The 24,335-nt window shown below is 36.0% G+C and overlaps 1 pseudogene; it reads right to left on the reverse strand.

Annotated features, from left to right (window-relative positions):
• Positions 1-4,931: 4,931 nt before the first annotated feature.
• On the reverse strand, positions 4,932-5,269 carry LOC105477409 (NADH dehydrogenase [ubiquinone] 1 alpha subcomplex subunit 5 pseudogene; annotated as a pseudogene).
• Between the last annotated feature and the right edge of the window lie 19,066 nt (positions 5,270-24,335).

Consider the following 24,335-nt stretch of genomic DNA (forward strand, 5'->3'; position numbering starts at 1 on the left):
GTGGTGATATCCCCTTTATCATTTTTTATTGTGTCTATTTGATTCTTGTCTCTTTTCTTCTTTATTAGTCTTGCTAGCAGTCTATCAATTTTGTTGATCTTTTCAAAAAACCAGCTCCTGGATTCACTGATTTTTTGGAGGGTTTTTTGTGTCTCTATCTCCTTCAGTTCTGCTCTGATCTTAGTTATTTCTTGCCTTCTGCTAGCCTTTGAATGTGTTTGCTCTGACTTCTCTAATTCTTTTAATTGTGATGTTAGGTGTCAATACTAGATCTTTCCTGCTTTCTCTTGTGGGCAGTTAGTGCTATAAATTTCCCTCTACACATTGCTTTAAATGTGTCCCAGAGATTCTGGCATGTTGTATCTTTGTTCTCATTGGTTTCAAAGAACATCTTTATTTCTGCCTTCATTTCCTTTTGTACCCAGTAGTCATTCAGGAGCAGGTTATTCAGTTTCCATGTAGTTGAGCAGTTTTGATTGAGTTTCTTAGTCCTGAGTTCTAGTTTGATTGCACTGTGGTCTGAAAGACAGTTTGTTATAATTTCTGTTCTTTTACATTTGCTGAGGAGTACTTTACTTCTAATTATGTGGTCAGTTTTGGAATAAGTGTGATGTGGTGCTGAGAAGAATGTATATTCTGTTGATTTGAGGTGCAGAGTTCTGTAGATGTCTATTAGGTCCACTTGGTGCAGAGTTGAGTTCAATTCCTGGATATCCTTGTTAACTTTCTGTCTCGTTGATCTGTCTAATGTTGACAGTGGGGTGTTGAAGTCTCCCATTATTATTGTATGGGAGTCTAAGTCTCTTTGTAAGTCTCTAAGGACTTACTTTATGAATCTGGGTGCTCCTGTGTTGGGTCCATATATATTTAGGATAGTTAGCTCTTCCTGTTGAATTGATCCCTTTACCATTATATAATGGCCTTCTTTGTCTCTTTTGATCTTTGATGGTTTAAAGTCTGTTTTATCAGAGACTAGGATTGCAACCCCTGCTTTCTTTTGTTTTCCATTTCCTTGGTAGATCTTCCTCCATCCCTTTATTTTGAGCCTACGTGTGTCTCTGCATGTGAGATGGATCTCCTGAATACAGAAAACTGATGGGTCTTGACTCTTTATCCAATTTGCCAGTCTGTGTCTTTTAATTGGACCATTTTGTCCATATATATTTAAGGTTAATATTGTTAGGTGTGAACTTGAATCTGTCATTATAATATTGGCTGGTTATTTTGCTCGTTAGTTGATGCAGTTTCTTCCTAGCATCGATGGACTTTACATTTTGACATGTTTTTGCAATGGCTGTTACCTGTAGTTCCTTTCCATGTTTAGTACTTTCTTCAGGATCTCTTGTAGGGCAGACCCGGTGGTGACGAAGTTGCTAAGCATTTGCTTGTCTGTAAAGGATTTTATTTCTCCTTTACTTATGAAACTTAGTTTGGCTGGATATGAAATTCTGGGTTGAAAATTCTTTTCTTTAAGAATGTTGAATATTGGCCCCCACTCTCTTCTGGCTTGGAGAGTTTCTGCTGAGAGATCTGCTGTTAATCTGATGGGCTTCCCTTTATGTGTAACCCCACCTTTCTCTCTGGCTGCCCTTAACATTTTTTCCTTCATTTCAACTTTGGTGAATCTGACAATTATGTGTCTTGGAGTTGCTCTTCTCGAGGAGTATCTTTGTGACATTCTCTGTATTTCCTGAATTTGAATGTTGGCCTGCCTTACTAGGTTGGGGAAGTTCTCCTGGATGATATCCTGCAGAGTGTTTTCCAACTTGGTTCCATTTTCCCCGTCACTTTCAGGCACACCAATCGGACATAGATTTGATCTTTTCACATAATCCTATATTTCTTGGAGGCGTTGTTCATTTCTTTTTACTCTTTTTTCTCTACACTTCTCTTCTTGCTTCATTTCATTCATTTGATCTTCAATCGCTGATAATCTTTCTTCCAGTTTATCAAGTCTGTTACTGAAGCTTGTGCATTTGTCACGTATTTCTCGTGTTATGGTTTTCATCTTTATCAGTTCTTTTAAGGACTTCTCTACATTAGTTATTCTAGTTAGCCATTCATCAAATCTTTTTTCAAGGTTTTTAGTTTATTTGCGCTGGTTACATAGTTCCTCCTTTAGCTCTGAGAAGTTTGATGGACTGAAGCCTTCTTCTCTCATCTCGTCAAAGTCATTCTCCATCAAGCTTTGATCCGTTGCTGGCGATGAGCTGCGTTCCTTTACAGGGGGAGATGCGCTCTTATTTTTTGAATTTCCAGCTTTTCTGCCCTGCTTTTTCCCCATCTTTGTGGTTTTATCTGCCTTTGGTCTTTCATGATGGTGATGTACTGATGGGGTTTTGGTGTGGGTGTCCTTTCTGTTTGTTAGTTTTCTTTCTAACAGTCAGGACCCTCAGCTATAGGTCTGTTGGAGTTTGCTTGAGGTCCACTCCAGACCCTGTTTGCCTGGGTATCAGCAGCAGAGGCGGCAGAAGTTAGAATATTGCTGAACAGCGAGTGTTGCTGTCTGATTCTTTTTCTGGAAGCTTCGTCTCGGGGTGTACCCTGCCGTGTGAGGTGTGAGGCGTCAGTCTGCACCTAGTAGGGGATGTCTCCCGGTTAGGCTACTCAGGGGTCAGGGACCCACTTGAGCAGGCAGTCTGTCCATTGTCAGATCTCAGCCTCCATGCTGGGAGATCCACTGCTCTCTCAAAGCTGTCAGACAGGGGCATTTACCTCTGCTGAGGTTTCTGCTGCTTTTTGTTTAGCTATGACCCATCCCCAGAGGAGGAGTCTACAGAGGCAGGCCAGCCTCCTTGAGCTATGGTGGGCTCCACCCAATTCGAGCTTCTGGGGGGCTTTGTTTACCCACTTAAGCCTCAGCAATGACGGGCGCCCCTCCCCCAGCCTTGCTGCCGCCTTGCAGTTAGATCTCAGATTGCAGTGCTAGCAATGAGGAAGGCTCCCTGGGTGTGGGACCCTCTGGGCCAGGTATGGGATATAATCTCCTGGTGTACCATTTGCTAAGACCCTTGGTAAGGTGCAGTATTAGGGTGGGGGTTACCCGATTTTCCAGGTGTTGTGTGTCTCAATTTCCTTTGGCTAGGTAAAGGAATTCGCTTTCCCCTTGTGCTTCCCAGGTGAGGTGATGCCTTTCCCTGCTTCAGCTCTCGCTGATCGGGCTGCACTCGCGGACCAGCGCCAACTGTCCCACACCACCCAGTGAGATGAACCCGGTACCTCAGTTGAAAATGCAGAAATCACCCATCTTCTGTGTCGCTCATGCTGGGAGCTGGAGGCTGGAGCTGTTCCTATTAGGCCATCTTGGACACACCCCCCCAATAAAAATCTATTTTTTTGTGTTGATTGTATTTATAATAGTTCTGCTCTGATCTTGGATATTTCTTTTCTTCTTATGGGTTTCAGTTTAACTGATCTTTGTTTCTCTAGCTCCTTAGAGTGTGACCTGAGATTGTCTATTTGTGCTCTTTCAGACTTTTTGATGTAGTCATTTAATGCTATGACTTTTCCTCTTAGCACCACCTTTGCTGTATCCCAGGGATTTTGATAGGTTGTATCACTATTTTCATTCAGTTCAAAGAATTTTTAAATTTCCATCTTGATTTTATTGTTGACCCAATGATTATTCAGGAGTAGGTTATTTAATTTCCATGTATTTGGATGGTTTTTAGGGTCCTTTTGGAATTGATTTCCAATTTTATTCCATTGTAGTTTGAGAGAGTGCTTGCTTATAATTTAGATTTTCTTAAATTTGTTGAGACTTGTTTTATGGCCTATGGTCATGTGGTCTATCTTGGAGAATGTTCCATATGCTGATTAATAGAATGTATTTTATGCAGTTGTTAGATAGAATGTTCTGTAAATATTTGTTAAGTCCATCTGTTGTAGGATGTAGTTTAAGTTCATTGTTTCTTTGCTGACTTGCTGTCTTGATGACCTGTCTAGTGCTATCAGTGGAGTATTGAAGTATTAAAGTACCTCACTATTATTGTGTTGCCATATTCCACTTTATAGTCATATGACTATGATGTTTTAAACATAAGTCTATTCATATGCCAGATATACTTCAGAAACTCTTAATGTCTCTATTACAAAAATTCTGCCTCCATCCTTATGTAATTGGGTTGATTAAGAAAATTAAAGGCCACAGGCTAGAAAAGTGATTTCCATAAATGCAACAAAAGGAAATTTTTTCCAGCTACCTCTATGCAATGGGAAATCTTTTTTATAAGCACCAAATCAATTTCTTCAACTGTACAATGTATTATAATTTGATAGTTTTCAAGTACAATATAGTAACAACAAAATGTAATAAAGTTAAGACAATATAAAAACAGAGTAAATGGTATAATTCTAATAATGACTATAATCAAATGACATTTATTATTAATTTTACAATCAGTATATAATTATATATTTAAATTTTACTTTACATATGTAAGATCACTGTCAAGGAGGTTAACCATAATTTCAAATTTTATCAACAGCCACTTGGGCTATTTTATCACATTTGAAAATATTGAAATAGTGATCTATAATTTTTTTGACAATAATAATTAAGGACCTTTTCTTCTTCAAGGTAATTTTAAAAATTAAATGAAGCATTGAACATACTACCAAAAAACTTTACTTTTTGATTATAGCCTCTACATTGAAGATCTTTCAGAATTTTTAAAATTAATTTTAAAATCTTCCCATGACCCCTCTGTTCAAAGAAATATCATCTTTGAAATAATTTGTGTGAATATTTACAAATCAAAAATTCATTCACAAGACCATATTACCATAATCACTAATTTTAACTGTCTCCTAAACATTTTCTATATCACTTTTCTTGATTGTAAAATGTCAGTAATATGGGTACACTCTTAATATAACAGAATATTTAAATTACATCAATTTCCCATCAACCCACCAAAGTCATTCAGTAATTATACCGGCCATTTCCACTGATGGGCAGGAGGCTCTTCCACTAATGGCTTCCATGTTTTCCACTGCATCATTTGTCTTGCCAGACTTAGTTCATTTTTACCCAGGAGAATTATCTCTTTTATTTGGCCACCTTCAAGTTGATCTTCTAATTTTTGAACATCTGATTCCACTTTGACCATAGTCAGCTTCTCATTAGTAATCTGTTCTGTATACTTTCTATATGCTGCATTTTTAGGGATTTGTCAAGAACATCACGAATATTTGTGTAGAATATTCTTAGCCTCTCATGTGGACTCTTGCATACCGCAATTCCAGTGGTCTTCAGCACACTCGCCATGACAGTCAAAAATGTATACGAAGTTTGATAATCAGTCCAACACCTCTCAAATTACATCATGATAAACTACTTTTTAAAAACTTGAATAATTATAACATAATACTAAGTAATCTTAATAAATGATTAAATGTTACAATTTAAGAAAACATTCAACTATAAATTATAATCAAAACGTTACTATAGAGAAAAATAGGATAGCTAAAGAATTAAGCAATAAAATATGGGATAAAATAAAACCATTTTTTTTTAGGTATTAGTAAAATTTGAAAGAGGAAGAAAGAAAGAGAGAGAGAAAGAGAAAGAAAGAAAGAAAGAAAGAAAGAAAGAAAGAAAGAAAGAAAGAAAGAAAGAAAGAAAGAGAAAGAAAGAAAAAGAAAGAAAGGAGAAAGAAAGAAAGGAGAGAGAGAGAGAAAGAAAGAAAGAAAGAAAGAAAGAAAGAAAGAAAGAAAGAAAGAAAGAAAGAAAGAAAGAAAGAAAGAGAGAAAGAAAGAAAGAAAGAAAGAGAAAGAAAGAAAAAAGAAAGAAAGAGAGAGAAAGGAAAAAGAAAGAAAGAAATTTGTTTCCATAATGATAAGTCCATTTTTGTCAATATTTTCAAACTGCTGTTAGGCACAATACACACAAGATAGTGCCCTATATTCACAAAGGCAGTGCATGTCTGCTTGTTTATTTTAAATATTTTCAAAGTTTATATACTAAGGTGATACACATTTGCACAATTGCATCAGAACACAGAACATTCATATAAAAAAACATGTAGTTAATGAAGTTTTAAATTTCATTTATATACTCTAGACGAATGCTGTCTGGTATAAATATAATGCACACCCCAAATGTGAGCCACACGCATAAGGTAAATTTTTTTCATTAGTCATATTTTAAAAGGTAAAAAGAGACATAAAATTAAATAACGTATTTTATTTACTCAACCTGTCTAAATGTTAACATTTCAATCTGTAATCAATATAAAAGTATTAAAAATATATTACATTCCTTTTTTTCATGTCTGCAAAATCCAGTGTGTTCTATATGCTTACAGTTCATCTCAATTCAGACCAGACACGTTGCAAGTGCCCTATCCACATGTGGCTAGTGGCTACCATATGGAATGGCACTGCTGTAGGCCAAGTTAATTCATAGGGATAATCCATTACTTAAAGAATAGAAGTAATTCATCTATAAGGCAAGTGGATCTTATAAATTTGTGTGTGAAAGAATGGGTACATGTGAAGAAGTGTGATTATCTTTATAGTTCTTTAGGTTTTTGTAAATATATTTTTATAATTTGTTTTTTCCCTCCATATAGAGCTGAAATTTTATTAGCTAAAAGATCATATAAGCTAAAAGATCACTGGAGCTATTTTGGTTAAAAGTAACTGAAAATCTAATTTTAACTAAGAGGGGAAAAGAAAAGAATGAATTGGATTGTGTAATTATAAAGTCCATGGGTAGAGTTAGATGCATAAAAGTTAAGATCTAGGAGCTCAACTCTGTTATGATCTATGTTGGCTTCACTTTCAATAAAGTATACTCTCTTTTTGTGGTAGCTCCACAGAATTCTAGATTTTTGTCCACTTGGTTCAAGTTCAACAGAAAAGAACATGATTTTCCAACTATATCCATAAAACATCCCAGTCTGATCCCTATTGGCCTAAACTGACTCATATGACTAATTCCTGAAGCAATTATTGGGGCTGACATGGAAATTTGAGTAAATTGAAATGATTTATTATCTTAGGCCCTATGTCAAAACCTGGATCTGATGACAGAAACTGTATCACCCTGAACAAGTGTGGACAAGAGGCATTTCTTCAAAGAAAAATTGAAGAAACAGATATAAGACTGAAAAAAACAAGCTGCTGGTATCTGTAGGCTGTTAGCCCTACAGTTCTGGAATCTCAGGGGCAGCCCTGCCCCCACAGCTGTACTCTGCATTGCCTTAGTGAGGCTCTTTGTGATGACTCTATCCCTGTAGCAAGGGACAGAGCTGTCTAAAATGGACAGCCTCAGAGCCCAGGCAGAGACTTGCTACAGGGCAAACTAGGTGGAGGTAGTCATGCCCTCACAGCATTTGCATTCTGCAAGCCTGTATAGTTAGTGCCACATGGACTTTGTCAAAGTTAATAGCTTATGCCCTCTGGAGTGGAGGTTCAAGCTGCACCTGGGTCCACTTGAGCTATTACCAGGGAAGCTAAGAAGCACTACACCAGAAGGCAGAGAGCAAAGGTTTGAGAAGACTCTGGGCAGTGAGCATAGAGGTTCCTCGTGTGCCCTGGGCCTCTCCCTGGAAACCATTCTGTTCTCTGGAGTCTAACACTCTGGTCCTGTAAAGGGTGAGACAGCCCCAAAAGATCTCTGAAATGTCTTTGGGGTCATTGTCCTGAAAATTAACACGTGGATTCCTTCTATTCACAGTAATCTTGTTGGCAAATGGTCTCCTGGCCACACCCTTGACTTTCTCCCGGAAATGCCTTTTTGTTTTTTTTTTTTTTCCTTTACATGGCTAGGCTGAGAGTTTGACAACATTACATTCTGTTTTCCTCTTAATTATAAAATCTATCTTTAAACTGTCTCTTTTCTCTTGTTTTAGAATACCCCATTAAGGAAAGACAAGCATGATCCTGATACTTTGCTGCTCAGAAAATTTTTCTGCCAAATATCTTAGTTCATGACAATTAAATGCTACCTTCCACAAAGTCCTGAGATATGGGTATAATTGATATAAGTTCCTTGTCACTTTCTAACAAGGATGACCTTTCTCCTAGTTTCCAATACAATATTCCTTATTTCCATCTAAGACCTCATATCCATATTTCTACTAACATTCTGTTCACAATCACTTAAGTAATCTCTAGGAAGATTCAGCTTTTCCTACAGCTCTCTCCTTCTGAGCCCTTACCATGTTCATCCTTATTGTTCTTGGCAATGCATGCTTTTTCCACCGTTCACTTCAATTGCTACCTATTACACAGTCTCTACCTATTACCCAGTTCCCAAGCACCTTCCACATTTTTAAGTATTTGTGTGGCAATATTCTACTTCTTTGATATCAGTTCCTATCTCAGTCTGTTTGTGCTGCTATAGCAGAATGCCTAAGACTGGGTAATTTATAAAGAAGATACATTTATTTTCTTAGGATTCTGGAGGTTGGGAACTCCAACATAAGGCACCTGCATCTGGTGTCTGGTAAGGGCCTTCTTGCTGTGTCCTCACATGGCAGAAGGGAGAAATATAAGTTAGAAAGCTGGACAAAAACACCTCGTGATGCCTCTGTTAGAAGGGCCTTTGTCCCATTAAGGAGGGGGGATCCCTAATGGCCTACTCATCTCTCAAAGGCCCCACTTCTTTTTTTTTTTTTTTTTGAGACGGAGTCTCGCTCTGCCGCCCAGGCTGGAGTGCAGTGGCCGGATCTCAGCTCACTGCAAGCTCCGCCTCCCGGGTTCATGCCATTCTCCGGCCTCAGCCTCCCGAGTAGCTGGGACTACAGGCGCCCGCCACCTCGCCCGGCTAGTTTTTTGTATTTTTTAGTAGAGACGGGGTTTCACCGTGTCAGCCAGGATGATCTCCATCTCCTGACCTCGTGATCCGCCCGTCTCGGCCTCCCAAAGTGCTGGGATTACAGGCTTGAGCCACCGCGCCCGGCCTCGGCCCCACTTCTTAATACTATCATATTGATAATAGTTAAATTTTGGAGAGGACACATTCAAACCATAACACTTGTGTTTTTTTCCAGTTATACCCATAGTTGTCTGTAATTGTAGTAGGCAACAAGAAAGAATTTGAGGATTTTACTGTTGTGCTGAGTCATGTAATTATTTTTCCCATGTCTGATGTGTCATCCCAAAGTTTGATTTAGCCCTTCTACCTTATTTCCTCTGTTCTGAACATTAATATTAGGAGACTGCAATGGTAAAAGCTGGCATTAGTTACAAATAGTTATTTTCATGTTCAATTAAATTATTTTTATCATGTGTTTTTTATTTCTTTGTTCTCTTTATTTTACTAGCTTTTTACAATAACCATATATAATGCTGTAGTCAAAGAACAGTAAATGTTATTTTTTAAAGCAATTAAGTACATTCTAAAACATTTTCAATTATTCAGTAATACAGTCTTAGTTTGTAAATATCCTCTTCTAAGTCTATGATGAACTTTGTAAGATTTTGTTTTTAAAAAGACTAAAACAAAACAGAACTGCTCTGATTTTTTCCTAACCCCTTGTGACTGGCCAGGTGTTTGGAAGGAAGCTTTCATGGGTATTCTTTTCTATAATCCCTTGCCCAAGGATTGAAATCAATGAATTTAGTTGTCTAAGGTCACAACTAACCTGCAATTACTTGAATTCTTATTATTCCTTATTTTTATCCTAAAGTTGCACTATTTATGTTTTGTTTATATGGCTGATTTGAAAAAAAAAAAATCACACCTAACATTACTGAAACGACTTCTCTAATTAGAAGTCTATGTAGCCTTTACTCCTTCAGTAAGCCAAACAGTCCATTTTCCAACTGACTTTTTTTTTTTTTCTAATGCCTTTTAGTTGGAAGAAAAAGAGCTGTACATGCCATCAGTTAATGGGCTTATTAAAATAATTCCTACTTATACAAGCATAATATTTTAGGGATTTTTTATGTGTCTTTCTTCTTGTATTTAGATGTCTTATGTGGCCTATTTTCCTTTCATAGTTTATCAAAGAAAAACCTTTAAGATACACATTTGATTTTATTTTAAAAAATCTTTCCTCTTCTGTTGCAGACTAGATTGAGTTTGTAGAGATCCTTTGAAAGAGTCTATACAATGGGCGTTCATCCCTCCACTCCTTGAAAAGAACCACTGTTCTACCTAGTTTGAGGAACACCCCCTTAGAAACCACCTATATTGACAAACATATCTTTAATTATATAATACGCAAACACAAATCTTAGTTTCACACAGAACTTATTTCACTTTCTGTGGTAAGATAAGTAATTCTGGTATCCTTGCTGTTTTATCCAATAGTAAACTAGCTTAATTTGACTGAGAGAACGTGGTTTCATCGGAGATCAATGTTCATTTCTTAAAATCTTTTTATTTAATAGAAATCTTTGTACAGTAATAAATAATTTACACTTGATTCACATAAGGTTTTCGTAGTGCTAAATTTTTATAATTGTACATTTAAAAACACTTGGCATTTTTGTACTGATTCACTTAATCAGTCATTTAAAGTACTCAGCATTGTGCCAGGTGCTCCCTTAAGTGCTAAAACTTTGCAGTAAAGAAAGCTTTCTTTGTTCCCTGCCCACATGGGGCTTAGGGACAAGTGACTAAGAAGGATGTTGATTGTATGATTAAGGCAAATAATTACATAATTAAATTTCCTGTAAAGAAAATGCCAAGCACTATTTAAAAAGTAATAGGAGGACTAACTTGGAAGTTACACTTAAGCTGAGATCATAAGAATGAATAGGGATTGTCCAAGATAATGAGAAGCAAGAATCTTCTTGATTAAAGGAATGGCATGTGCAAAGGTTATGAGCAAGAAGCATGACTTGATTGAGAAATTGAAAGAAGGACCAAGTCATTGAAACTCATTAAGTAATAGGTGAAATGGTGTGAAATAAAATAAGATCATACTTCCTAAAGCTAAATGTCTTGCTCCCAAGATCACCTTCCACAGTTGTACTTTCTTACTGACTCCTGATATCTCAACCTCTCAAGAATCATTAACCAATGTACCTGTATGTACACATAAAGCTCATCTTGCCATCACACCTTCGATCACGTATTTAAGTATTCTCAGTTCTTCCCCTTCCTTCTCATCTGACCCTGAGTGCTGTCCATCTTCCAGGGAACAAAATCCTCTGCAAAATCCAGGTCAGACCCACAGCAGGATGAAGAAGTTTTCTGATATCTTATCCCTCTCCTTAGTCTTGCTATTGCTTTATTGCTCTCTCAGGTTTTAAAACTACATAAATTTTTAACTCTATGTGGTTCACTCTCTCATCTTCAGAAAATGATGCCGTTTGTAACAGAAAAGATAACACACATCAGAAATAGTTGATTTCTGGTTTCCGGAAATCAATACAGAAAGCCTCCACATGAAAAGAGTGGGGATGTCACTGCAAAATATAAGCAACTATGTATTGTAAGCATATGCTTCAAAAAGCATTTACCCAAATTCTTGGCTTCTACCAGACTAGTTCTTTGGCAGTATTTTGGACTGTCTAATCATTCATGGCTCGGAGTAGATATTTTGTTCACTGCTTGTGATTAAATCTCCACAGGAATCTCTTTTCAACTTTGTTCTCATACTCTGTTATTTCTTTCAAATGGGCTATACCTTCTGATTTTACCCCTACCTCTTTGAAATCTTTCTATTCTCTGATGGACAAACTACCTAGTTCTTTACCCTCCTCCCAGAACATTCTTGCTGCCCACTGACCTTAAGTAAAACCTGGCTCTTCACCAGGACTATAACTTCACCTTCTCAAATACAAAATGCTCACTCTCCACATGCCTTACCCTGCAGGGAGAGTGACATCGCATCCTCCTCTCTTTGCACTAAGATGGACAGATCCAAATTTCTCCACCCTGTTAACTAGAAGCCCTTTGCCTCCTTTGCACTGACATGACTTCTCATCAGGCCCCTTCGGCTATCAGCTGCTTTGCACTTGCTCCCAGATTTCCTCACCCTAACTCCTGCAATGATTATGGATTACTTACTGCCCAGGAGGTTGATGCATTTGACATTCTAGTCTCTAACTTTTCTACTTGCTCAACTATGGCTTTCACCACTTCCCACTACCTACTAATCCCTTTTATGAGCTGCTTCTTTGTTCATCCAATTCAAATCCCATTGTCCATAATTTTAAACCATTCTTTTATCTGTGTCCACAACTTTTCTCACTCCTCTTTCTGACAAAACCTATCTGGGAAATCTCAACCCTTGATAAATTCAGTCTCACCCAGCTTACCGGGTAGAGATGAAAAGAAAAATTTAACTGTGCAGATTAGGGCTATGATAGCTTCATGATCTTCAAATTCATTCATGTCTGGCCATGCTGTGATCTTTGTCTGATCTGCTTACTCCCTCACTTTCCGAGGTCATTATTCTAAGTTCCTTTTTCACTCAAACCTCCGAGTATAACTACTCTATTTTGTCCTGTAACTTTGCTTTCTGCTTCAAAACAAAGTAAAATCTATTAGCAAAGAACTGACAAACTTGCAACTATAACTGTGTCTGCGCCTTCCTTAGTTCCTCTTGCAATAAAACCTCTATGGCTCTTTCTCTCACCTGTTCTCTGCATCCATTCCCTTCCTACCTGCCCCATGAGTTTGTCCAATCAACTATCCTTGTGCCGGCATCTTCAACCCTCACAGCCGAAATATGAAAAACTTCCTTCTGTCTCATGTTCCCCACCAGCTTCTCACTCTCTCTTCCTTTCCCTTTACAACAAAAAGTACTGAATACTCCATCTTCATTGTCGTTACTACCTTTACTGACTTCATTATCTTTATTGTCTTCGACTCTTAACATATGATTTATTCCTAAAACAGAGTAACCTTATTTTCTCCTACAACACACAAAATTTCTTAAAATTGTTGTCTCTAAAGTCACCTGATGACCTTGCCCCAGTCAAGTGGAAAATTCTTAGGTCTTAATTTACTCAACTATTCTTTCTTATCACAGTCATTTCCATTGACTTCCATAACATGAAACTTCCCTGGGTGCCTTCAATTTTTTGTTGTTGTTGTCTTATTATACAATTGATTAATCTTGGGGAAATTTACCATTATTCACTATGCCTTGTAAATAAAATATCTACATATCAATATTCAATATAATATTTAATAAATGACAACACATCCATATTATTTATTATTTTTGATATCTATTTTATTCTTAACTTCATTTCTTTTTTATTTAAGTTTAATTTATTCTACTTGTTTCTAGCTTCTTGTATTTAACACACTTGTCATGTATATTTTCAGCTGTTCTTTTTGTACTTTAAGGCTATAGTTACCCTTGGTTTGCCACCTTTTAATGCATCTTCAGGCTTTGATGACTGATATGTTAATTGACATTTTGTAGTAATTATTCATTATTTTCTTTTTTAAAACATTTATTTTAAGTTTAACAGTACAAGTGCAGGTTTATTACATAGGTAGACTTGTGTCATGGACATTTTTTATAGATATTTCATGGTCCAGATATTAAGCCTAGTACCTATGAGTTATTTTTCCTGATCCTCTCCCTCCTCCCACCATCCACCCTCCAATAAGCCCAGTGTGTGTTGTTCCCCTCTATGCGTCCATGTGTTCTCATCATTTAGTTCCAACTTCTAAATAAGAACAAGCAGTATTTGGTTTTCTGTTCCTGTGTTAGTTTGCTAAAGATAATGACCTCAAAAAATAACAGATGCTGGTGAGGTTGTGGAGAAAAAGGAACGTTTATACACTGTTGGTGGGAAAGTAAATTAGTTCAGTCATTGTGGAAGACAGTATGATGATTCCTCAAAGACCTAAAGACAGAAATATCACTCAACTCAGCAATCCCATTACTGGGTATATACCCAAAGGACTATAAATCATTCTGTTATAAAGACATATGTATGTGTATGTTCATTGCAGCACTCTTCACAATATCAAATATTCATTAGTTTCAATCTTATTTTCTTTCTTGCTTAAGGGTTAACTATGAGTATGTTTTTTAAGTATCCCCAATATATGAGGAAGGTGATTATTTTTATTTTTGTGGCTGAAATTAATTTAATTTCAAATGTGTTTTCCTGTTTTCTTCCTATTTCTATGTTCACTTCTCTTCAAATGCATCTGAAAACTACTTCATCTTCTCATTTTCATTTATACTATCTTTGAAATATTGGACTTTGGCATGTTTGTGCTTATCTGTAGACTTCCCCTGAACGATATATTCATTTTCATATCTCCAGTAAATATTTCTGAATAAATAAAATCTTTAAAATATTCAACTCTGAAATGGTTGAAAAAAGCCCTATACAGACAGATTGACAACTCAACTTTAGTCATTGAACTGTTTTTTATTCAAGAATTCAAATATTCAAACATTATATTAATTTTAGTCCTTATTCTGATGGCACACTTTTAAAAGTCAGCATAATGATTTCTTAAATATTCAAATTATGCCCCTTAAATTTTAAAAAATGGCAAAATTAATGCCCTCAATAAGCTATGGTTGAAAACAAAAATTTGGCTATATCTTTTTGAAATCATATTATACAGTTACTCCTAGTCACATAGAGACTTTGATATTTTTATTAACAGATAAATGAAAAGTTTCAAGGCTCAGTGGTGTTATTTCTAACTGTTTACCCACATTTTTTGCCTGAACTATAAAATGCAAAATTGTGGTAACTTTGAGCTACGGAATACGGCTCAGGAATGAAAAGAACACATTTGGCATATAAACTAAGAATTAGATCATTTGTCTCAAAGTGTTATCAAGGGAAATCTCACATCATCTGGGGTGATTTTAAAAAATACAGATTCCTAGATGCCAACTAGACTAATATCACAGAGACAGCTGGGGATGGGGGATGGATGGTGGAGGATGGGGATGGGGATTGGAATGGGGATGGGATCCTGAGACTCTGCATTTTATAAACTCAATGGTTATTCTCATGCGTCTTTACTTTAAGAACCAATAAAATAAATAAATGATTATCTGGTGAGACAAATGTGCTTATTTATATTTCCAGAACATATACCTTTCAAGTCTTCGGTTGCTTTATAAGAGTTCTTTCTAAGTTATAAGGAGAAAATTTAACAGGAAAAGTAAATATCTACAACTTAAGGATTAGTCACTGGTTTCTATATAAGATGGAATATTATGAAAAAATTCTGGTATCAAAAGCATCTTAATGCTGAATGCTTAGAGTTTGTTTAGTATTAGACAGCAGTGCTCTCCAAACTCCGTATGTAGAAAATTCATCTCTGAAGCATATGAATATGCAGATTCAAAAGGACTGGGACAGGAAGGAGATTTTGAATTTCTAAAATGTTTCCGGGTGAGGGCACACTTTGAGTAACAAAGTTATAGGAAAGAGCTGGCTCATGGTGACATTCGTAACACTTAGTAAAGTTTCCGTATCATTGCTCTTTCTTTTTAAATATTCGTCAATTATTTCCATTTAGCAAGATTAAAAAAATAGAATCTTTGATTAAAAGAAAAAATACCAATGAGGTGTTTCTGAAATTCTTCTTGATTTTGAAAACCTCATTGACATCATCTTACTTTTACAAAAAGATGCCTGTCTCTACTTATGATGTAATATAATATAATTAATTACTCAGCAATGAATATCATTATAAAATTACTGAGAACAAAAACTTCAGGAACACAGCACAATGCACAGAATTGTTTTAAATAATTTTGCCTGTAAGGAGTAATATTTTTAATAGTGTAATCTGAGAAAATGCACAGCAAAAGTGAATACGTTTCTGAGGAGTCAAATGAAAAACAGCACTTTTAAAAAATGAATCCTAAAAAATAATCTTACTGCCTAAGAAGTATTATCCTCACAATATAAAAGTTTAAGATACAAACATAGAAACTGAATAATTTGGGAGTTTGAATTTTTTTTTCCAAATGGACAAAAGTGGCTAACATATGGGAGTGTTCAGATTTGAGAGTAGTTCAGGCTATTCGTGAGAGCTGAAGTATTAGAGATTCCAACTACAGTAGCTGGGGCTGTGTTTGGAGTAACCAGAGGGATTGGCTATTATTCAAACTAATGACACTTTTAAAGGGTAAAGGCCCTGAAAACCCAGTAATGCTGACTCATAAGCATACATTTGTTCTGTGCTTCTAAGGGAATTAGACATGCAATTCCCATTAACATTAACAGGAGACAGAAGTTCTATATCTAATTTCCCTCTCAGCAGGCTGGAAACAAACCCCATAATTTGGAGGATTTGCAGCTTTACGCAAGCTACATTGTGATCAAAAATTGCATATGATGAAATGGAAATGATGGAAAAAATGCCTTATCCCTAATTTTAAATGACCTTGTGTTTCACAAAGCATCTCAGGCAGAAATTAAAATAAAGAACAGTTGTACTGGAGAGTAGCCTTTATTCTTAAACATGAGAGTTACAGCCCTGGTGTCCTGATGTATTAAAAATGGTGAATTCAGCTTGTTGAAATGACACTTTGAAAATCCGTTTTGTGTGAACTGTACAATTTTGTCAGTAAAACAGTTCAATCTGGGTTTACTGCCTAGAGTGGAATATAATGATTAAAAGAATTGCAACGCTTCTCTTAGAAAGGGAAAGGCCATATGTATATAAAAATACTGAAGATTCATTGCTAGCACTGTTATTTTAATTGACATCTGTGCTCCTACTTTTGCAGAGTTGCATCATGATAGAGGAGACTTTTTCTTCCTTGTTGACATGGATAACAATTATAAAAAATGCACAGGAGTCATTGAAAAATAATGTTAAGGCAAAAGTTAATATTACTCTGATATAATTATGTGAGCCAGAAAGAAAGGCTGTCACTGGAAAAAAAATTGAGATACTTGTCCCCTTAACTCCATTGTTTAATAATAAACAAATTAATTAAAAACTAATCATTAGTTTGAAGAATAGTGTGTAGGAAAATTGGAGTTCAATGCCAACTACCTAAGATTACAGAATCAAATGGCACAAATTACAACTGTAACTTAAATGTTTTTTTAGGCACAAAAGAATTCCCAACATAATATATTGGAGGAAAGGGTGGAAAGAGATAAGATTAAGAGATACTGACAATAAAACAGACAAAATCCAAAAAAGGGGTATTTCAAGGAGGGAGTGGTATCACATGTCGACTACCGAGATTTTGACAAATTCTGGAGTACTTTTTTTTTCTCTCTCACTTCTCATCCTCACTAATTTCTTATCTTCCTCTTCACCCTCTCCTCACTCTTACAAGTCAATATTATTTTTGTTTCTGCATTTATTTTCCCCCTTTATTTTCTTGTTGTTGTTCTTTTCCCTGAAGAAGTGATGAGCCTTCCAGATTGAATCCTCATTGATATGGCTCTTTGGGGAAGTCAGGAGTGTTTCATATGCTCATTTTCCTTCTCCCACAATCTGATCTGGCAATTACTCAGACAGGAAATTTTGGAATTATAATTACAAGAACTTCCCAGCTAGTGCTCTCTGCCTTCATTTTCTTTCTGTCCCAATATTTTATCTACTAGACTTATTTTTTAAAATAGTACTTTGATCAAGACATTTGCTTTTTCAGAATGCTTCTACTCCTGGCCATTAACTAACGGCGTACTATAAGCTAATTAACCTGGCCTTTGTGTCATATCACAAAGGGATCATCTGTAGCCTTTCTAAGTGAATTTGCTCATGAACACGCATCTCCTACTTCCAACAAAGTGGACTAGTCCTGCAAAAGTGCTCATGGTTTCTCTCATTCTAAGCCTTTGCCATTGTCCAAAGCCTTCCTGTGTTCTTGAGTCTGATGTGACTCCTCCTGAATCTTCTTGCACTCAATTTTTACTTTCATTTCGAGGCACATTTTTCATTATATTACGTGTATGAAGTTAACTGCTTTATTCCTCCTATTGGAGTCTATGTTTATGGAGGGCAGAGATGGTTGCCTGGTATTGATATTCTCTGCATTTTCTAATACAAAGCCTGGTAATTAATATCCACTCAATAAAGATATATCCTTTTAAGGTACTTTTTATTTTCTAAATAAGGCTAAATATTCAAAACTTATTTATTAGATAGGTTTATGAAAAACTGTATATTTTAGGTAAAAATATAACGATTTATATAAAAATATAAAGGATTCATTTAGAAAATCATCACTGAACTCTTGGTTCCAAGAAGAGGACCTGGTGTAGAGTAGGCATATAAATATAATTTATTAAATGACTAAATGAATATATGATTAAAACCCACTTCATTCCCAACAGACTGTTTTTTATATCACTCACAATTTGTGCCTCTTATTTTCAAATACATCATTCTGGCCAGTCTGATTAAAAAATCTAAGCATATATTTGAGTCTTCCTGACAGATAAAATCTAAGCAGCATGAAAAAAACAAAGGATGAGAAAATTTAAAAGAAAAGGTGTTTCTGTTTGTTACTGTGTGGACCATTTTTTAGTATTACTAAAAATTTTGATGATGTTGATGATTATATTATCACCATTTCTAAATTTAATTTTAACTAAAATGGGTTCATCAAAGAGTTCAATAAAAAATTTTAATTGTGAGGAACATGTGAAAAAGCGTTTCTTTCAATCATGTTAAATGCTGTAAGACCACCAAATTATAAGGTATATTATTTTCCATGAAAAAAATATCCATTGTATGAAATGTTTTTATGTAACACATCTGGAGATAGATATCCCCTGGGTGGGGTGAAAATTCCTATGACTTCCAGCAGTGAACACCAGTTGGCACCATGTCACTGGGACTCTACAGATATTCTGAAGATGACCTCGTGGCTAGAAGCACTCAGGAGAGATTTTTTTTGTTATCACCCTTTCATGCTTTGAAATGCAACAGATTTATTAAAACTCTTAGATAGAGCCATAAAAGAACTTCATATTATTTTACTAGAGTCACAGAAAAGGAATCTAAAAATAAAATTTCCTCTCTGCTCCTGGGGTCTAGCCACTTCATGTAGCTTTGTGATTTGACATCACAAGAAATTCCAAGGGAGGCTGTGCAAGCAGGGAGGAAGCTGAGGTCAAGGAGCAGCAGGTTCTGGACCTGTGCTTGACTTACTTTGATGATCGTATTTGTTATATCAAATGGAGCAGAAAAAAAGAGGCTCTCCAATGAGCATAAGAAGCTACTCTTGGTTTTAATTCACTCTCTTTGATTTCCCTCAGCAAAACAGATTAAAGATGGGTCTTTCTTTTCTCTTGGTGTTTCTCACTGTGGTACTCACTAGGAGAAAGAAAGAGCTGGCTTTAAAGGGTTCTTTGTCCGGCATGGTCTCTTTAACTACCGAAACATCTTCCAGGATGAAGTGCTGAGGTGTTTGATGTTGGCTGAACTAGAAATCACTTTCTGTCAATCAAATGCAAACCCAGTAACTGGCAGCCTAGTTATGAAAATCAGTCAAAATGATATAGAAAGAAAGAAAAAAAAAGCTCCGCATTTTAAATTCAGTTTTGAACTACCTTACTCCATTCATTTACATAAATATTTAAGTGCCAACTGGAAGAAATCATTAAAACAGCTCAACTGAAATGAAAAGGATTGTTATGAAGGGCTAGTCTCCAGCGCCCAGAGCACACACCTCCCAGGGCGCACAATGCTCAGAGTGCAGACGTCACGGCCCGTTCACCTATTAGTTGATAATGAATGTTGTGGCTGATGTTTCCAAATCAGCAACCATTGCCAGCCCACAAGAGCAAACATGTTTTAACCATATGTTTTACATGGTACAATCACTCCATAAACAACTAGTGCATCTAATGCCGTGTATGTGGTATTAATACAACCTGAGGGTTGTGCTACAGAGACATAACACATTTCCCAGCTCATTGGAGGCTCTAATTCACCCCTTATGCCTCACAGCACTTTCCAAGGAGTGTGTTATCTGGAAGTAACACACCCTTGGCTTGTGCCTTATTGCTTCATTGTAATCCAAAAATTTCAGATCCAAATAATTACCAACCCAATTTGCCAATACCCATTGTAGGCTTTCTTACTTAAGTGAGCATTTTTCAAATATGTGAAAGTTTTATTACCTAGAAGAAAGAGATTCCTTCACTCCTTTTTTAATAAGTATCCATGGGGAGCAGAGAGTACTTGGGAAGAAAAGCAGAGAATCAAGGAATTGGACATTTCTACACTTTCTGTTTTTAATATAGTCCAGCTTCATATCTACCTACATTTCATAGTTTACATTTTCTGCTATATCAAATGAGGCGGGCAATGCATATTGTTAGCACTGTATTTGGCAAAGTAGACTTTGTTTGCCTTTTACTGGCACATGACAAGACTGAGGCAACTCCATAGGTTATACCTCTAAGATGCAATTTTGTCTTTCATCTACCCTGCTATACGTAGCATTTATTTGTACCAACAATGCGTTGGTACACCTTACAGTGTGATCCTCCCTCCCCAACCCCAAAATGAGTAAAACATCTCTTAATGCCTTGGCTTAGTAGTATTACTTCTCTGTTTTGCCCAAAGCAGAGTTTCTTAACTAGATTCTCTGCGGCAAAGAGTTTTCTCTCCTCTCATCCTACCTACAACTGCCGGTCATTGTTAGAAGCACAGTTCCGGCTGTGTCATTTGGATTCTAAAAACAAAAAAAATCTTAGGTTGCTATTCTTCTTAGAATCAATATCTTAAATCTTTATCTAGAATTGGAAGTTCTAAACTCTAGGACCTCAGTCAATTTCCTCAAATGGCTTCCAGTGCATCACCCTCACTTACCTCATGATTAAACTAAACTCAAAAAACGTGCTGCACTCGCCCTTTGCTTTCCAACATCTGTGTTTTCTTGTGCTGTTTCCACTTGCATGAATTCCTCTCCCCATGGCTTTGAATCCAAATTATTTTCCATTTCTCATTTTTTAAATCTTAGTTTCACGTATTTCTAAGATTTCCGGACTCCTATCGGATTTGTTCTCTACCTCTACACTGTCAGACTCTATTGGATGCTCATGTAAGCAAATGAATTGAAGTAATTTAACATTTCACACATAGTTTGAGAAGTGCTATAATAAAGGCAGCACAGGGGCAATAGGTGCCCAGATGAGGATTACATAACTCAATCTCTGTAGTCAAGGAAGGCTTCCTGCATGGGGTAAACTTTGAACAACAATTGAAGGAAGAGTTTGAAGGAGAAATAGTAAGGGCTTTCCAGGTGGAGTGAACACTGTGCACTGCTGGTCCCAGATTATTTTTGTGTGTGGTGTGATTGGTTCTGCTCAGAAACTGCCTATCTCTTTCCTGTATTCCTTTGACAGTCTTCCTAAAGCCATTCCAGCTGCCACATTACAATCAGAGAGCTTTTCATGGAGGTTGAATACAATTACTTTAAGCTCTGGTTCCTGGATCTTTTCAAGCTTCCCTACACCCATTGGAAGCATTCATGCCTCAGTGCCATATGCATTTTATTTCATCTGAATGACATATCCTTGCCCCGATTCTTCATCTAATTTTATGCAGTTCCTTCTTGTACTTCACAAAACAAAATTAGTTGATCCCTACTCTGTATTCTTATGCAAGCTGTTTATCCTTTGATCATAACTATTCTCATTTTAAAGCCAGATGGGAATATTTCTTTATTCACCTCCAGTGGCTGTCAGGTTGTCATTTCGTGTGTTGTCTGGCTCACAAAACATTCATTTCCATATTTTCAGACTCTGCTAAGAGAACTCAATTCCATGATTTTTATTTTCTCTATTAACAGTGTAGCATGGCAGCTAAATAAATTTTTAGATAATATTTAAACTCTATGAATTTAAAGAGAAAAATTATCTGACTTGTATTGCAAGCTACTATGATTCACTCTCACACACACACATACACACACACGCACACACACACACACACCACCACCACTGTCACCACCACCAACAACAATATTAATAACAGAAGCAAATGCTAATAGGACATTATTTTACAGATATGGTAAAAGGTATAGGGATTAAGAACCTCATCTAAGGATAAGCAGCTTGTGAAAGATAAAACCAACGTACACCCTCAGGTCTCTCCTTCCCCAAGGCCATTGCCCTTGCCTTACAGCTCACAATATTTTAAAAGTTATTTTTATTAGTGTTCCATTTTATAATATATTTGGGGATCTTATTGTGTCTTGCTTTCCTTATTTCAAAAACATCCACTCTTCCTTACGGTAGACAGGAACACTTCCATGCCACCCATGTTATGAAAAGGAAAGGGAAGCATCTCTTTGTGTTCTTCAACTTTATCATGAAATTCATCACCTTATAATTAAAGAACAGTTTTATTTATTGTAAAAGTTTTGGATATTTGAAGCAGTCTGTTTCAAGTTTGATATAGAATAGATTTTTATCCAGTTTGTTTAACTTTGGATGGCAATTTCAGCCCCAACTCAAATCATGACCTCTGTTAGTTAGGGTTACACAAACTCCTGTAACAAGTAAACCCAAAATTTCAAAGGCTTAAAAGAACAGAGATTTACTTCTTGCTCACAAAGAGTGTTCATACTGTCAGTGGAGTAGTGAATCTCTGTGCCATATAATCATTTAGGCTGATGAATGCCCTAGGCATTAGTATCCATCCAACAGAAAGAATAACAGCATGGAGAAGCACAACTTATTTCTTAAAAGCCCCGGCTAAAAATTAGAAACACACTTTTGTTCGCCATCCTTTGATGAGAACTAGTCATGTACCCTTATCTGGATGTAAAAGGGGGCTGCAATTTTCAAATACTGCAGGTTCTGATGTTTATAAAATGCTAGAGCTTCCTTCTGGTGTAAAAAAGATACAAATTAGTAATATAAAATGAGATAGAAGGCTTTGGAAGAGCCTTTGGCAGTGAGGGACATTAAGACTTAAGCACTACTAGTGTAACAGCTAGTCAGCATCTAGAGGCTAAAAAAATATAGCCTCTGGCTTGGCAGGTACCACCCAATGATAGCCCCTCTATAAAAGGAGAGAACAAGAACTTGGTTATTGTACTTGTTATAAGACAGTTATTTCTCTCTGCCCTACAAATTAAGTGACAATGCCTAGCAAGATAAGATATGATGTCAAATAATATCTATTATCATCTATTATTTATTAATCAAATCTAATAACATCACAAGTTTTAAACAACTATAATCAAGATTCTAGAATTTCTTAAAGCTAATTGAGCTCTGGTCAATCTGATTTTATTACGTAAAATAAATTATCTAAACAGAGTGATCATTTTTTGTTTATTTGTTTGATGCCAACATTATTTTGAGAGCCAGAGCTTTCTCTGACATATATTCTGAAAAGGAGATTGGATGCTGAATTTTAGTCAGAACTATTATGTCCACGGAACTACACTGCGCCATCACTTAAATTTATGCTCAGTAAATATTACACACTAAGTAGTCATTCTAACCTGTTTGCATTTATAGCTTCTTAAGGGTGTGTGTGTGTGTGTGTGTGTGTGAGAGAGAGAGAGAGAGAGAGAGAGAGACTTAATAAGATATTTCAGATAGTAATTTTACTGCAGTGACACAAGTATTTGAACAGCCTGGACTGTGAGTGAAAAAAGCCCAGCTTTCTCCAGTGGCTCTGCTTTTCCTTGTGGTGAAATGTTACTTACCTGCCCTCTGTCTGTAAAATGGGAACATTAATATTTACCCTGCTCACTTGAAAGATTTCTATACAAACCACAATATGGCGTGAAAAAGTATTTAGTGGTGATAAAGTACTCAATAGATGTAACATATTACTGGTTATGATAATCATGATCATAAAAATTATAAAATACTAACCTTGTTGGGGAAATTACATACATAATGTCCAAGTCAGATATTCGTGTAAAATTTCCCCACTCACTAATTAGGAGATTTTGAACATGATACATAATTTTTCCATGTCTCAGACTTCTCTATAAGAGGATCATTACATATTATACTATCTGCCCCACAGAGGTGATATGAGGATTAAAGGAGAATATATAAAGAGTTTAAAAGAGTACCTGTATATTCATTAGATCAAAAACTTATTTTGAATACAAACTTGTTTTCTTTCAAAATCACCGAATTTGTTTAAAGACAGCTAAAATCCAAATTTTATGATGCTAACTCTATTGACACATCTACTTTAAACAATCCCTTATTTTCTATTATCGTTGATTTGTTGCTAAGATAAACTCTAGCCATATTTCTTTGGGAGGATGAGTACAATTTAGAATATGTTTATATACTGAAGAATGTGGATTCTGTGGTTTTTGAATGTGAGAGTGAAATGAATACAACTTCAAAGTATCTTTATTACTAGTCCTATGTAAATAGATCTCTATATCCATTTCTTCTGGTTTCTGAAGCACTGATTTTTTAAAAGTGTTTTCTCTATCAAACCTCATGAAGTGTTTTTAGAGAGA

The sequence above is a fragment of the Macaca nemestrina genome, chromosome 2, assembly GCF_043159975.1.
Source record: "Macaca nemestrina isolate mMacNem1 chromosome 2, mMacNem.hap1, whole genome shotgun sequence".
Lineage (NCBI taxonomy): Eukaryota > Metazoa > Chordata > Mammalia > Primates > Cercopithecidae > Macaca > Macaca nemestrina.